At 46.0% G+C, this 13680-nt stretch overlaps 1 protein-coding gene across 4 annotated transcripts in view; it reads left to right on the top strand.

Moving 5' to 3' along the window:
- The window catches only part of epha10 (EPH receptor A10), a 610046-nt gene that overhangs the window by 498183 nt on the left and 98183 nt on the right, over window positions 1-13680 (top strand). The gene's annotated exons all lie outside the window — the stretch shown is intronic.

Below are 13680 nucleotides of genomic sequence, written 5' to 3'. Positions count from 1 at the left end.
GCCAATGTTTAGGCTCCTCTTGAGCTTAATTCCATCTTTTCTCATCTAAATCAACCAGAGTATCCATTTATTCCCTCCCCTGTCATCTGCTTGTCTGGCTTCCCCTTAAATGCATCTGTACGACTCACTTCAATTATGTCCTGTGGTAACAAGTTCCACATTCTTATCCTTTGAGTTCCCTGTTGAGTTTCTTGGTAATTATTTTATATTAATGGCCTCGTGTTATTCTATTCCCCTAAAACAAAAGGCATTGTTATTTCTGTAACCATTCTGTCAAAACCCTTCAACATTTTAATTCAGTCCATTAGTTTGCTGAGCTTTTCTCATGAGACGTGGGATGTAACCTGCCAATCCTTTCTTCATATGGAGAAATTCTGCATTTCTGGTATCATCTCTATACATCTTCTTTGCAGCTTTCCAGTCCTCCCTATCTTTATACTACGGTGAACAGATCTGTAACTAGTACTGTGATGTACCAAGGCTCATCAAAGGTTTCCCACAACTTCCCTACTTTCCGGTTCTATCCTTGAAATAAAAGCCAGTGCTTGCTACTCTTTCTTATGAACTTGCAGGGCATCTTTAGTGCTTGATGTATTAGAACTTTGATGCCCCTTTATTCCCTTATCCCACCTTCACTTTCCAAGTAATAAGTGATCTCCTTAGTTTTCCTACCAAAATATGTCACCTTGTATTTACCAGTGTGGAACTTCATTTAGCAATTATTAGCTCATTCTGTAAGCTCACTAACATCCTAGTGTAATTTGTTGCTGTCCTCCATCATATTGATTATACCCTCCACACCCCCCTGCATTTGGCAACATTGCAAATGTAGAAGTTGTGTTTTTGATTACGTGGCCCAAATTGCTCATGTGAATCACGAACTGAACTGATCCTACTACTAATCCTTCCAGAACAACACAACACTTCCCACTTTTTGCCACTCAGAATAATTACTATTTTTTCCTACTCTGTTTCCTACCTTGAAGCCAGCTAGCTATCCACTCTGCTGTTTGTCCACTGGCTCCATGTTTAGGTCTTTTTAAAGTGTATAATTCTTGATCTTTTATTTGTTTAGCCAATATCCTGCATAGTGGAGTCATAGAGATGTTCAGCATGGAAACAGACCCTACGGTCCAATTCGTGAATGCCGATCCGATATCCTAAATTGGTCTGATCCCATTTGGCCCATATCTCTCAAAACCTTTCCAATTCATCCAGATGCCTTTTAAATGTTGTAACTGGAACAGCCACCAATACTTCCTCTGGCGACTCATTCCGTACATGCAGTACCCTCTGTGTGAAAAGGTAACCCCTTAAGTCCCTTTATATTTTTACCCTCTCACCTTAAACCTCTGCCCTGTACCCTGCAGAAAATATTTTGACGATTCACCCTGTCCATGTCCTTCATCAGTTTTGTTCCAGAAGAAACTGAGGGATCATTTAATGGATTTCTTTAAAATTATAAAGTTTGATGTGGTAGCTGTAGAGAAGATGGGTGGTTCGGTGGCTCAGTGGTTAGCACTGCTGCCTCACAGTGGCATGGCCCCGGGTTCGATTCCAGCTTCAGGCAACTGTCTGTGTTGAGTTTGCACACTCTCCGCGTATCTATGTGGGTGTGCTTTGGTTTCCTCCCACAATCCAAAGATGTGCAGGTTAGGTTAATTGACCATGCTAAATTGCCTATAAGGTTCAGGGATGTGGAGATTAGGTGCATTAGCCGAGGGAAATGGGTCTAGGTGGGTTCCTCTTTGGAGGGTTGGTGTGGACTCATTGGGCCAAAGGGCCTGTTTCCACACTGTAGGGATTCTATGAAGATCCTTTCACTTATGTGGAATTCAAAACTAAGGATCATAAATGCGGAAAAGTCACCAATCAGTTCAGAAGCATTTTTTTCTTATTCAAAACCTGGTGAGAATGTGACACTGGCTGTCACCCAGGTTTTTGCAGTGAATAGAAGAAACTATAAACAGACATAGAGGAGAAGGAAGTGCTCATTGGGTTAGATGAAGTTGAATGGAAGGAGGTTAGTGTGAAGCATAAACACCAGTGTGGACCATTTGGGTTGAATGGCCTGTATTAATGCTGTAGATATTGTTGTATAAACCTATTAGAATTTTGTCCAGACAATACAATGCAACTTGTGCCTTATGGCTGCAGGCATAGCTGGTGGGTTACCCAGATAGGAAACAACGTTAATGTTGACTTGAACTTAATACTTCTTTACAAACATCGCAGAGCATTTCATGTAGAGATGAATTCCCTTTGATGTGTGGTGACCGTTGTTATAAAAACTACCCTGCAGTGTGTTTGGATGCCAGATTCTATCTCGATAGTTATTTTTTTTCAATTGAGTGCAAACGTAATGTGAGACAGTCTGTTTGCTCTGAGATAACCATGGAGACTGTAAAGCATTTTGCAACTTTAATTCAGCCATATTTTATTTATATTTTGGAAGTAAGTAATTATGGCTTATTTTCTTCATCATTGAAGAACGACACACATTGAGCCTGTCTGAATTTCGAAGTAATGAAGGCAAGTGAAATATTATATTGCATTGAAATCAAAGTACATTGTCACTTGAAAGCTTGTAATGTTACATTGCAATCTTGAAGGAAGGTATCAGTGTGAGTTGAGCAGTCTGGTTTGTATTCTGAAACAGTTGGACACAGGTCCCTAATGGTGTCACTCTGGAGAGGACAGGACACAAAGGTCTGGCGCCAGTACAGCGCAGATGTGGGGGAGTTATGAGAGAGGACAGGGATAATCACTGCAAAAATGACAGCATGCGGTTGAAACTCAATTGACAAGAGTTATGGAGTTATACAGCATGAAAACAGACCCTCCAATTCACCTCGTTCACACCAACCAGACATCCTAAATTGGCCCACTATGTTGTGCTGAGGATTAATCCTAATGTAAAGCAAAATAACTTAACCTACAGACCCCTCAATTCACTGCTAGCCATGTGCATGTTCAGCAGTCGCTTAAATGTCCCCAGTGACTCAGCTTCCACCACCACCGCTGGCAACACATTCCAGACATTCACAACTCTCTGCGTAAATAATAATTGAAAAGCAGTCTTGGGGACAATTTTGTTTTTAGTGAAGGAAGTTGCATTATTTTTCCAAAATAAAATGGTCTATTTTGAAGGACTAGGAAAATTAAGTTAGAGAGTTTACAATTTGTTTTCATTTAAGGAAAATAACATTGGAATTGGGTATTTTAGTTACTTGAATTGGTGCTAGGATGCTAAAAGGACACAGAAATAGGTTAAAAAAAAATGAAAATTTGGGAAAGTAATCTTGTTTTAGATGTAATTTTTAACCATTTTTAATTATAAAATGCAGGTGAAGCTGTTTAACAATCCTTGTGACGTGAGCCTCATTACATTTTATCACGTGGTTTTGATATGTGTAAAAGTGACCATGCCATTTTGCTCTAAGCCAGTCTCACCTGCATTAATGATCCTTTAATGTTTTTTCAAGCAGCTGCTTTTTATTGATCAATTGTTTGACATGAAGTGTCAGCATTGAATCTTCCAAAATCAAAAGTTTTGGCCACCTGATCCATTGTCAGGTCCCATTCCCATTCAGATCAGAAGATGCAAACTTATACCAAATAAGAATCTTCCTGTGGGAATGCCATCCAGTTAAGGATGGTGATGAGGTGAGCAGGTGCTCAAGTAGGACATAAATTGCTAGAGAGACTGGTAACCTTCACAGTGCCCCCAGTGAGAGTCATCCTGCAAACTGCAGAAAGGGCAAGGGTGCCAAGGAGATACCATCATGGTTTGTCCCAGCATCAGCAGAGACCTCACTGATTTCCCATCTTTTCTGTGCAGGTAAATCAATGGAGTGAATGGGAAAATACTCGAGCTGAGTTAAGTGTGGAATAGGACAAGAACCCTACACAAAGACTACATAGGAAGAGTGTGACATTGAATCCCACACCTTACTCCAACCTTTCTGTAGCACAACTGCATTTACCCAGTTCGGGTAAAGTAGGTGCTTCTGTGAAAACATAACTCAAAATGCAGTATCTCAAGAGATTCCCCGGTGCTGGGTCCAGCCAGAGAGCCTCTGTAAGAGGCTGTGAACTTCCTGTCCTCTCCACAACAGAATGTTATCTGCCATCAATGCTAGTCCAATATCTAGGAAGCATTTAATCACATTGGATAGAACTGCAAATGCAAGAGTGTATGTGAACACAATAGCAAACAGCATCCACATTCAACAATATAAGACATAGGAGCATAAGTAGTTGAGAGTCGACATTTCGGGCATAAGCCCTTCATCAGATTCTCCTGCTCCTCAAAGGCTGCCTGACCTGCTGTGCTTTTCCAGAACCACACTCATCACTGTGATCTCCAGCATCTGCAGTCCTCACTTTCTCCTCATTGGAGCATAAGTAGGCCATTCAGCCCATCACATCTACTCCATCCATCAATAAGGTCATGGCTGATCTGATAAGCCTCAATTCTACTTTCGGCTTTTTCCCCATATCTCTTGATTCCATTGCAGATGACAAATCTGTCTATCTCAGCCTTGAATGTACTGAATGGCCCAGCCGCAACAACTCTCTGGAAAAGAATTCTGCAGGTTGATGACGCTCTGAGAGGAGACATTCCTTCTCAGCACTGTTTTAAATGGGTGACCCCATATTTGGACATTGTGTCCTCTGGACCTCAACTCTCGGGTATACAATGGAAAATCTAATCAATTAAGTGCGAGGTTTGTGAAGGTTTGTAGCTCAGGTTGAGATTTAGGGTGAAGGTTTGCTCACTGAGCTGTAGGTTTGATATCCAGACGTTTCATTACCTGGCTAGGTAACATCATCAGTGGCAACCTCCAAGTGAAGCGAAGCTGTTGGCTCCTGCTTTCTATTTATATCTTTCTCCTGGATGGGGTTCCTAGGGTTTGTGGTGATGTCATTTCCTGTTCGTTTTCTGAGGGGTTGATAGATGGCATCTAGATCTATGTGTTTGTTTATGGCGTTGTGGTTGGAGTGCCAGGCCTCTAGGAATTCTCTGGCATGTCTTTGCTTAGCCTGTCCCAGGATAGATGTGTTGTCCCAGCCGAATTGGTGGTTTCTTTCATTCCTGTGTAGGGGTACGAGGGAGAGAGGGTCATGTCTTTTTGTGGCTAGCTGGTCTTCGTGTATCCTGGTGGCTAACTAACTTCCTGTTTGTCCTACGTAGTGTTTGTGGCAGCCCCTGCATGGAATTTTGCAGATGACGTTGGTTTTGTCCATGGGTTATCCTGGGTCTTTTAAGTTTGTTAGTTTTTGTTTGAGGGTGTTGGTGGGTTTGTGTGCTACTAGGATTCCGAGGGGTCTTAGTCGTCTGGCTGTCATTTCTGAAACTTCTTTGATGTATGGTAAGGTGGTTAGGGTTTCTGGCTGTGTTTGGTCTGCTTGTCATGGTTTGTTCTTGAGGAATCTGCGGACTGTATTTTTTGAGTATCCGTTCTTCTTGAATACATTGTATAGGTGGTTCTCCTCAGTTTTCCGAAGTTCGTCTGTGCTGCAGTGTGTGGTGGCTCTTTGGAATAGTGTTCTGATACAGCTTTGTTTGTGTGTGTTGGGATGGTTACTGGTGTAGTTAAGTATTTGGTCAGTGTTTGTCGGTTTTCTGTATACGCAGGTTTGTAGTTCTCCATTGTCCTTTCTTTCGACTGTGACGTCCAGGAATGCGAGTTTGTTGTCGGTTTCTTCCTCCTTGGTGAACTTTAAGCCTGTGAGGGTGTTGTTGATGATGTTAAATGTCTCTTCTATCTTGTTTCGTTTTGTGATGACAAAGGTGTCATCTACGTAGCGGACCCAGATTTTGGTTTGATGGTTGGTCGGGCTGTTTGTTTTAGTCTTTGCATTACCGCTTCTGCTATGAATCCTGATAGCGGAGATCCCACGGGTGTGCCGTTGGTTTGTTTGTAGATTATGTTGTTGAAGGTGAAGTGGGTGGTGAGGCACAGGTCCACTAGCTTCATGATGTTTTCATTGGTAATGTGATTGATGGTGGTTGGGGTGTGTGTGATGGTCTCTTCTAAAAGTGCGGTAAGTGTTTCCTTTGCCAGGTCGATGTTGATGGAGGTGAACAGTGCTGTTACGTTGAATGAGATCATTGTTTTGTCTTCCTCTATTTTGATGATAAAAACACCTCAAGCCAGAAGCTTAACAGAACAAAATGGCCGCAGAATACTCCAAGAACTAATCAATGACGCCCACCACAGGCTCCGAAAATACAACGGGGAAATTGCGCGCCAAAAACCGCTATTCAAACAAGCAACAAATCAAGAATGGACAGGCGCGGTAGAACGAGCCATAAACACCAAACAACGACAAACACAGATAAAGAAAAATCGGGACCTGAAGAAAAAACTTGACAAACTCACAAACAAAGACAAAACCGATAACACAGGGGCATGGATACAGAACTTATCAGACCGGACCCTATCAGACACAGAAAAAGCGGTACTAGGAAAAGGACTAAATTTCAATTACCAAGGATTTCCTAGCGGCATTAGAAACCACATTGAAGGACAACAAATTCATGGAAGAAACAAACGATCACCTACTCTGAGCCGCCAAAGGGAAGGAAACAAACTGAACACACGAGAAGAGAAAGCTCTAGAAAACCTCAAAAAAGACAAAAACATCGTTATATTATCTGCAGACAAAGGTCGGCTCACAGTCATCCTGAACAGAAGGGACTACGTAGAGAAAGCCAATGCACTACTCACAGACACCAACACCTACCAACAGGTGGAGCTAGACCTTAAAATACCCAGATTCTGGATTAGTGGTGCTGGAAAAGCACAGCGGTTCAGGCAGCATCCGAGAAGCATTAAAATCGACGTTTCGGGCAAAAGCCCTTCATCAGGAATAAAGGCAGAGAGCCTGAAGCATGGAGAGATAAGCTAGAGGAGGGTGGGGGTGGGGAGAAAGTAGCATGGAGTACAATAGGTGAGTGGAGGAGGGGATGAATGTGATAGGTCAGGGAGGAGGGTGGAGTGGATAGGTGGAAAAGGAGATAGGCAGGTAGGACAAGTCATGGGGACAGTGCAGAGCTGGAAGTTTGGAACTAGGGTGAGGTGGGGGAAGGGGAAATGAGGAAACTGTTGAAGTCCACATTGATGCCCTGGGGTTGAAGTGTTCCGAGGCGGAAGATGAGGCGTTCTTCCTCCAGGCGTCTGGTGGTGAGGGAGCGGCGGTGAAGGAGACCCAGGACCTCCATGTCCTCGGCAGAGTGGGAAGGGGAGCTGAAATGTTGGGCCACAGGGCGGTGTGGTTGATTGGTGCGGGTGTCCCGGAGATGTTCCCTAAAGCGCTCTGCTAGGAGGCGCCCAGTCTCCCCAATGTAGAGGAGACCGCATCGGGAGCAACGGATACAATAAATGATATTAATGGATGTGCAGGTAAAACTTTGATGGATGTGGAAGTCTCCTTTAGGGCCTTGGATGGAGGTGAGGGAGGAGGTGTGGGCGCAGGTTTTGCAATTCCTGTGGTGGCAGGGGAAGGTGCCAGGATGGGAGGGTGGGTTGTAGGGGGGGCATGGACCTGACCAGGTAGTCACGGAGGGAACGGTCTTTGCGGAAGGTGGAAAGGGGTGGGGAGGGAAATATCTCCCTGGTGGTGGGTCTTTTTGGAGGTGGCGGAAATGTTGGCGGATGATTTGGCGAAGGTTAGTAGGGTGGAAGGTGAGCACCAGGGGCGTTCTGTCCTTGTTACGGTTGGAGGGGCGGGGTCTGAGGGCGGAGTTGCGGGATGTGAACGAGATGAGTTGGAGGGCATCTTTAACCACGTGGGAAGGGAAATTGCGGTCTCTAAAGAAGGAGGCCATCTGGTGTGTTCTGTGGTGGAACTGGTCGTCCTGGGAGCAGATACGGCAGAGGCGGAGGAATTGGGAATACAGGATGGCATTTTTGCATGAGGTAGGGTGGGAAGAGGTGTAATCCAGGTAGCTATGGGAGTCGGTGGGTTTGTAAAAATGTCAGTGTCAAGTCGGTCGTCATTAATGGAGATGGAGAGGTCCAGGAAGGGGAGGGAGGTGTCAGAGATGGTCCAGGTAAATTTAAGGTCAGGGTGGAATGTGTTGGTTAAGTTGATGAATTGCTCAACCTCCTCGCGGGAGCATGAGGTGGCGCCAATGCAGTCATCAATGTAGCGGAGGAAGAGGTGGGGAGTGGTGCCGGTGTAATTACGGTAGATCAACTGTTCTATGTAGCCAACAAAGAGACAGGCATAGCTGGGGCCATATGTGTGCCCATGGCTACCCCTTTGGTCTGGAGGAAGTGGGAGGATTCGAAGGAGAAATTGTTAAGGGTGAGGACCAGTTCGGCCAAATGAATGAGAGTGTCGGTGGAAGGGTACTGTTGGGGACGTCGGGAGAGGAAAAAACGGAGGGCTTGGAGGCCCTGGTCATGGCGGATGGAGGTGTAGAGGGATTGGATAGCCATGGTGAAGATTAGGCGTTGGGGGCCGGGGAAACGGAAGTCTTGGAGGAGGTGGAGGGCGTGGGTGGTGTCTCGAGCGTATGTGGGGAGTTTCTGAACTAGGGGGGGATAGGACAGTGTCGAGGTAGGTAGAGATGAGTTCAGTGGGGCAGGAGCATGCTGAGACAATGGGTCGGCCAGGGTGGTCAGGCTTGAGGATCTTGGGAAGGAGGTAGAACCGGGCAGTGCGGGGTTCCCAGACTATGAGGTTGGAAGCTGTGGGTGGGAGATCTCCTGAGGTGATGAGGTTCTGTATGGTCTGGGAGATGATGGTTTGGTGATGGGGGGTGGGGTCATGGTCGAGGGGGCAGTAGGAAGAGGTGTCCTCGAGTTGGCGTTTGGCTTCAGCGGTGTAGAGGTCAGTGTGCCAGACTACCACTGCGCCCCCTTTATCTGCTGGCTTGATGGTGAGTTTGGGATTGGAGCAGAGGGATTGGAGGGCTGTGCGTTGTGAGGGTGAGAGGTTGGAGTGGGGGAGGGGGGTGGACAGGTTGAGGCGGCTAATGTCCCGGCGGCAGTTGGAAATGAAGAGGTCGAGGGCAGGTAATAGGCCAGCGCGGGGTGTCCAGGTGGATGCAGTGTGTCGGAGGTGGGCGAAGGGGTCCTCGGAAGGTGGGTGGGTGTCCTGATTGTGAAAGTAAGCTCGGAGGCGGAGGTGGTGGAAGAATTGTTCGAAGTCATGGCGTGTATTAAATTCATTGATGCGTGGGCGGAGGGGGATAAGGTGAGTCCTTTGCTGAGGACTGATCGTTCGTCCTCAGTGAGGGGGAGGTCTGGAGGGATGGTGAAAACTCGGCAGGGCTGGGAGCTGGGACCTGGTTGTGGGTGTGGAGCTGGGAGTGGGGTCGGAGCCAGTAACCGGAGTGGGTGTGATGGTGGGGGGAATGGGGGTGGAGTCATGAGCAGGAGTAGTGTTCCCCTCGGGGTTCTGGGGGCCGGGAATGGTGACGTGTGGAGGGCGTGTCAGCAGAATGCAGGTGAGTGGCGCTGGTGGGGGCGGAAGTGGTAGCAGACACGGGTGGCCGATGTCACTGAGCGTGTGACATCAGCGATGATGTGAGGGGCGGAAGTGATGTCACATGTGATGTATGAGGAATTGTGAGGGGTGGAAGTGGTTGTGGGAGTGGCCATGATGGGGGTGGAAGTGACATCATCAATCAGCGTGGGGTTAGCAGCTGCACGGCTAGTGGAGTCACGTAGTTTCAGAGGCCGGGGGAATCTTCTGGAATGTTTGAGGAGCGCTGGTTATGGAGGTGGGTAGATAAAAGTTTGTTGTACTTAGTTTTTTGATGTTTGAGATGGAGTTGAAATACTGTTTGCTGAGAGTATGAATTCTCCTGAGGATATAGTACAGAGTGGGTCCTTTGCAATTCTGAGAGAGTGTGGCCCTCAGCTGAGGCAGGGCTGACTGTAGAGAGGTTAGATGCTGGCCCATTGCTGCGGAAGATCTTGAAGGAGAACTGTTCCTGGTGTTTTTGAATCTGTAGTCTGTACTGTTTGTCCTGTTCCCGTCCAAACTCTGCTGGTTTAAAGGTGGTCTGGAGTCCGTGTGAGATGAGTTGGTTATGGAGGCAGGCACTGAGGAAGCAAATGTGGCTGTGGTAGCGAGTTTATTTCAGGAAAGACCCAGTACAACCCATGGACAAAACCAACGTCATCTGCAAAATTCCATGCAAGGACTGCCACAAACACTACGTAGGACAAACAGGAAGAAAGTTAGCCACCAGGATACACGAACACCAGCTAGCCACAAAAAGACACAACCCTCTCTCCCTCGTAGCCCTACACATTGATGAAAGAAACCACCATTTTGACTGAGACAATACATCTATCCTGGGACAGGCTAAGCAAAGACATGCCAGAGAATTCCTAGAGGCCTGGCACTCCAACCACAATGCCATAAACAAACATACAGATCTAGATACCATCTATCAACCCTCAGAAAACGAACAGGAAATGACATCACCACAAACCCTAGGAACCCCATCCAGGACAAACATATAAATAGAAAGCAGGAGACAACTGGTTCACTTCACTTGGAGGTAGCCACTGATGCTGATATCTAGCCAGGTAATGAAACGTCTGGATATCAAACCTACAGCTCAGCGAGCAAACCTACACCCTAAATTAATTAAGTTTTTAAATGAACCACAATTTTATATTTACCTTTGTGCAGAAAATAATGTGTTGGATTCCCTGCAATGTTCTATTCGCATGTGAGGGCACAACAATTTTTCAGAGGTCCTTTGTCTTGCTTGACTTGTCTTCATATTCCAGTGGACAGACCACACTCCCAGCCTCCCAGATGCTGAGAGACGTTGATTTGTTACAGTGAGCATATCCCGAGGACAGTTCTATTAATCTGTTGTACCCCAGGAGAAAGTGAGGACTGCAGATACTTACCCCACTCAGCTGTCTCTCCTATCTTCCAGGGTTTAGCACCAGGCCTGTGGGACCCCAGCTGACCTGTTAATTTGATGGCCTGAGCCATGTTAACTCCAGGGTCTTACTTAAGTTGTACAGATCCTTATCCAAATTCCATTTCAATTATGACAAATCACAGCAGAAATATGGCTGGGCCCATGGGGAGCCGCAGGAACAGCCAGGTAAATACATGGTGGGGCCTACACCATCAGTGTTGGGGAACAGAAAACCCATGGCCCTGAACGTTCCTGTGATACTGATCAGAGTATTTGCTAAAATGTTACGAGGAATAGATTAGATTACTTACAGTGTGGAAACAGGCCCTTCGGCCCAACAAACTGGCCCTCCAAAGAGCAACCCACCCAGACCCATTCCCCTACATTTACCCCTGCCCCTAACACTATGGGCAATTTAGCATAGCCAATTCACCTAACTTGCACATTTTTGGACTGTGGGAGGAAACCGGAGCACCCGGAGGAAACCCACACAGACACGGGGAGAATGTGCAAACTCCACGCAGACAGTTGCCTGAGGCAGGAATTGAACCCGGGTCTCTGGTGCTGTGAGGCATCAGTGCTAACCACTGTGCCACCATGCAAATTTTCTATGTAGGATTTCATGGGTAGTGGGAGTGCGACAATGGAGGTTTAAATCACTGTTTAGTCTTAGCTCTTGTCCAGAAACTCATAATAATCACTGATGAAAACTCATAATGCTGCAGCCTATTTCTCTTAGCTCTCCCTCTGTCCAGTGGACTGGTATATTATCGCTGGAGACTTGACAGCAGTGCAAGAGTAAATATGGCACCCTACATGTATATTTGGTTCCTAGCTCTTTAGGAATAACAACATCATTTTAAAAATAGATCTTCTGCTTCCCATTTTAATGAAGATTATTGGAAGTGTGAAGAGACATGTAATATTGATGTTAAGCAGCCATGCATATCTCACCCCAAGCAGACAAATTTGTTGTCTTAGAAATTCCTGAAACATGGATTATGCACCAAATCGAGGTTGTTTGAGCTCCATCACAAGTTGGGGATATATCAACATTTTGGCCTGGGTCAGTGAGATATTTCCCGATCAGGATGATGAGTGGCCTGGAGGTGAACTTGTATTCCCATGAATCTGCTGCCCTTGTCTTTCTCGATGGAAGTGGTCCTGAAATTGGAAGGTGCTGTTTAAGGAGCTTTGGCAAATTGTCATTGTCATACTCAGCAGATCTAGGAGAGAACACCACCTCAGGGGAGTCATCTCCCCATCTGTCCCTGCCAGCAGTTTCTGATCATGCTTACCTCAGCTGCGTCTCTCGAACTCAACTCCCCAGCTGCTAGTGTTTGGGCAGGAGCTTGGGAAGATTGTATCAATACCTGAGATCAGGGGGTGCAGAATGCCTTGGTAATGATTGGAGAGCTAGCACCTTCGAGTGCCCACATGGGCTTAATCTCACAGAAACCAACAGTCAGCAAGATCCCAGAGGTCTGGTGATTAGTGAGACTGCATCTGATGTACTTTGTACAGTTCTTTTCTCCATATATATGGGAGGATATTAAGACATTGGAAGCAGTTCAGAAAAGGCTTACTAAAGGTTTACCTTATGAGGAAAGGCTAGACTGGCCAGGCCAGGAGTTTAGAAGTGTCAGAAGTGGCTTTGTTGGAACATATAAGATCTTGATGGGACTTTACTGGGTTAGTGATAGTTGAAGGGGATTTCCCTTGTTTCAGTTTCAAACCAACCAAGCCTTATTCTGTGAAACTGTGTGTATTTTATCCAGGGACAAATTGCATGCCAGGCCTGATGCATGGAAAGTCAACTGGCAGTGGGCAAGCCAGAAACCTGACCAGCAGAGATAAAAGCTGGGGATAGCCTTAATTAAGTATGGGAGTACCCCTCCATCTTCCTCCTGTATACTTCCCTTTTTATGGTAAAATCAATATTGCACCAGCTTCTGCTGTTTAATCAGAGCTTGTGAATCAATGAGCAAGGACCTCCATCTGATTGGCTGGTAGCATGCCATCCCAGCAGCGCCAGAATTGAGTAGTGGCCACTGCTGGGACTACAGGCAGCCCACGAAGCTGAAGACACAACTTCAGATAGAGTTAGAATGAGGCTTTATTGTCACACGTACTTAAGTACAGGTTTACATGAGCACAGTGAAAAGTGTACAAAGTCGCCATATCCAGCACCATCTTAGGTACAAAGGTGCCTAGGTACAAAATCTTAGGTATAAATTAGAAAAATTGTTAAATAGTTAAAAGTTCAGCGGTCCTTCTAAAACAGGGAAAGAGAGAGAAAAAAATAAAAGTAGATGTCGCAGTTGAGTCCACACTAGGCATCACCTCGAGGCTGGGAGTTTGAGCTGGGCGTCCCCTCGAAGCTGGAAGTCTGTGCTGGGGTTCACCTCTAGGCCGGAAGGCTGGTTGACTAGAACCTGTGAGCATCTGGGGGTCACTGCTGGAGAAATGGGAGGTAGGTGAGTTAAAGGCATGATGGGTCACAATCCTGGGGAAAGGTACTTCCAAACTTCACAGTAGATCCCACACTTCCTGCCTGCCAGCGGCCAATGTTGTCAGACTGTCTGCCATAATTAATACACGTTATAGTTTCTTTTACTTCCACTGATTGCTCCAACACCTCAGTGAGACTTGCACAGGTCATTTATTCTTTATCTGAAAAGTTGTTTGTTTGAATACATTAACTGTTAGGTTTGTTCGCATCTGTTCAGGTTCACTTGGGGAAAAAAAAATCTTTGCTTTCAAGTCCATTC

This window comes from Chiloscyllium plagiosum, unplaced genomic scaffold, assembly GCF_037043375.1.
Source record: "Chiloscyllium plagiosum isolate Xiang-an unplaced genomic scaffold, Cpla_swu_hap1 HiC_scaffold_30, whole genome shotgun sequence".
In the NCBI taxonomy this organism is placed as follows: Eukaryota; Metazoa; Chordata; class Chondrichthyes; order Orectolobiformes; family Hemiscylliidae; genus Chiloscyllium; species Chiloscyllium plagiosum.
This window is presented reverse-complemented; position numbering and strand designations above follow the sequence as displayed.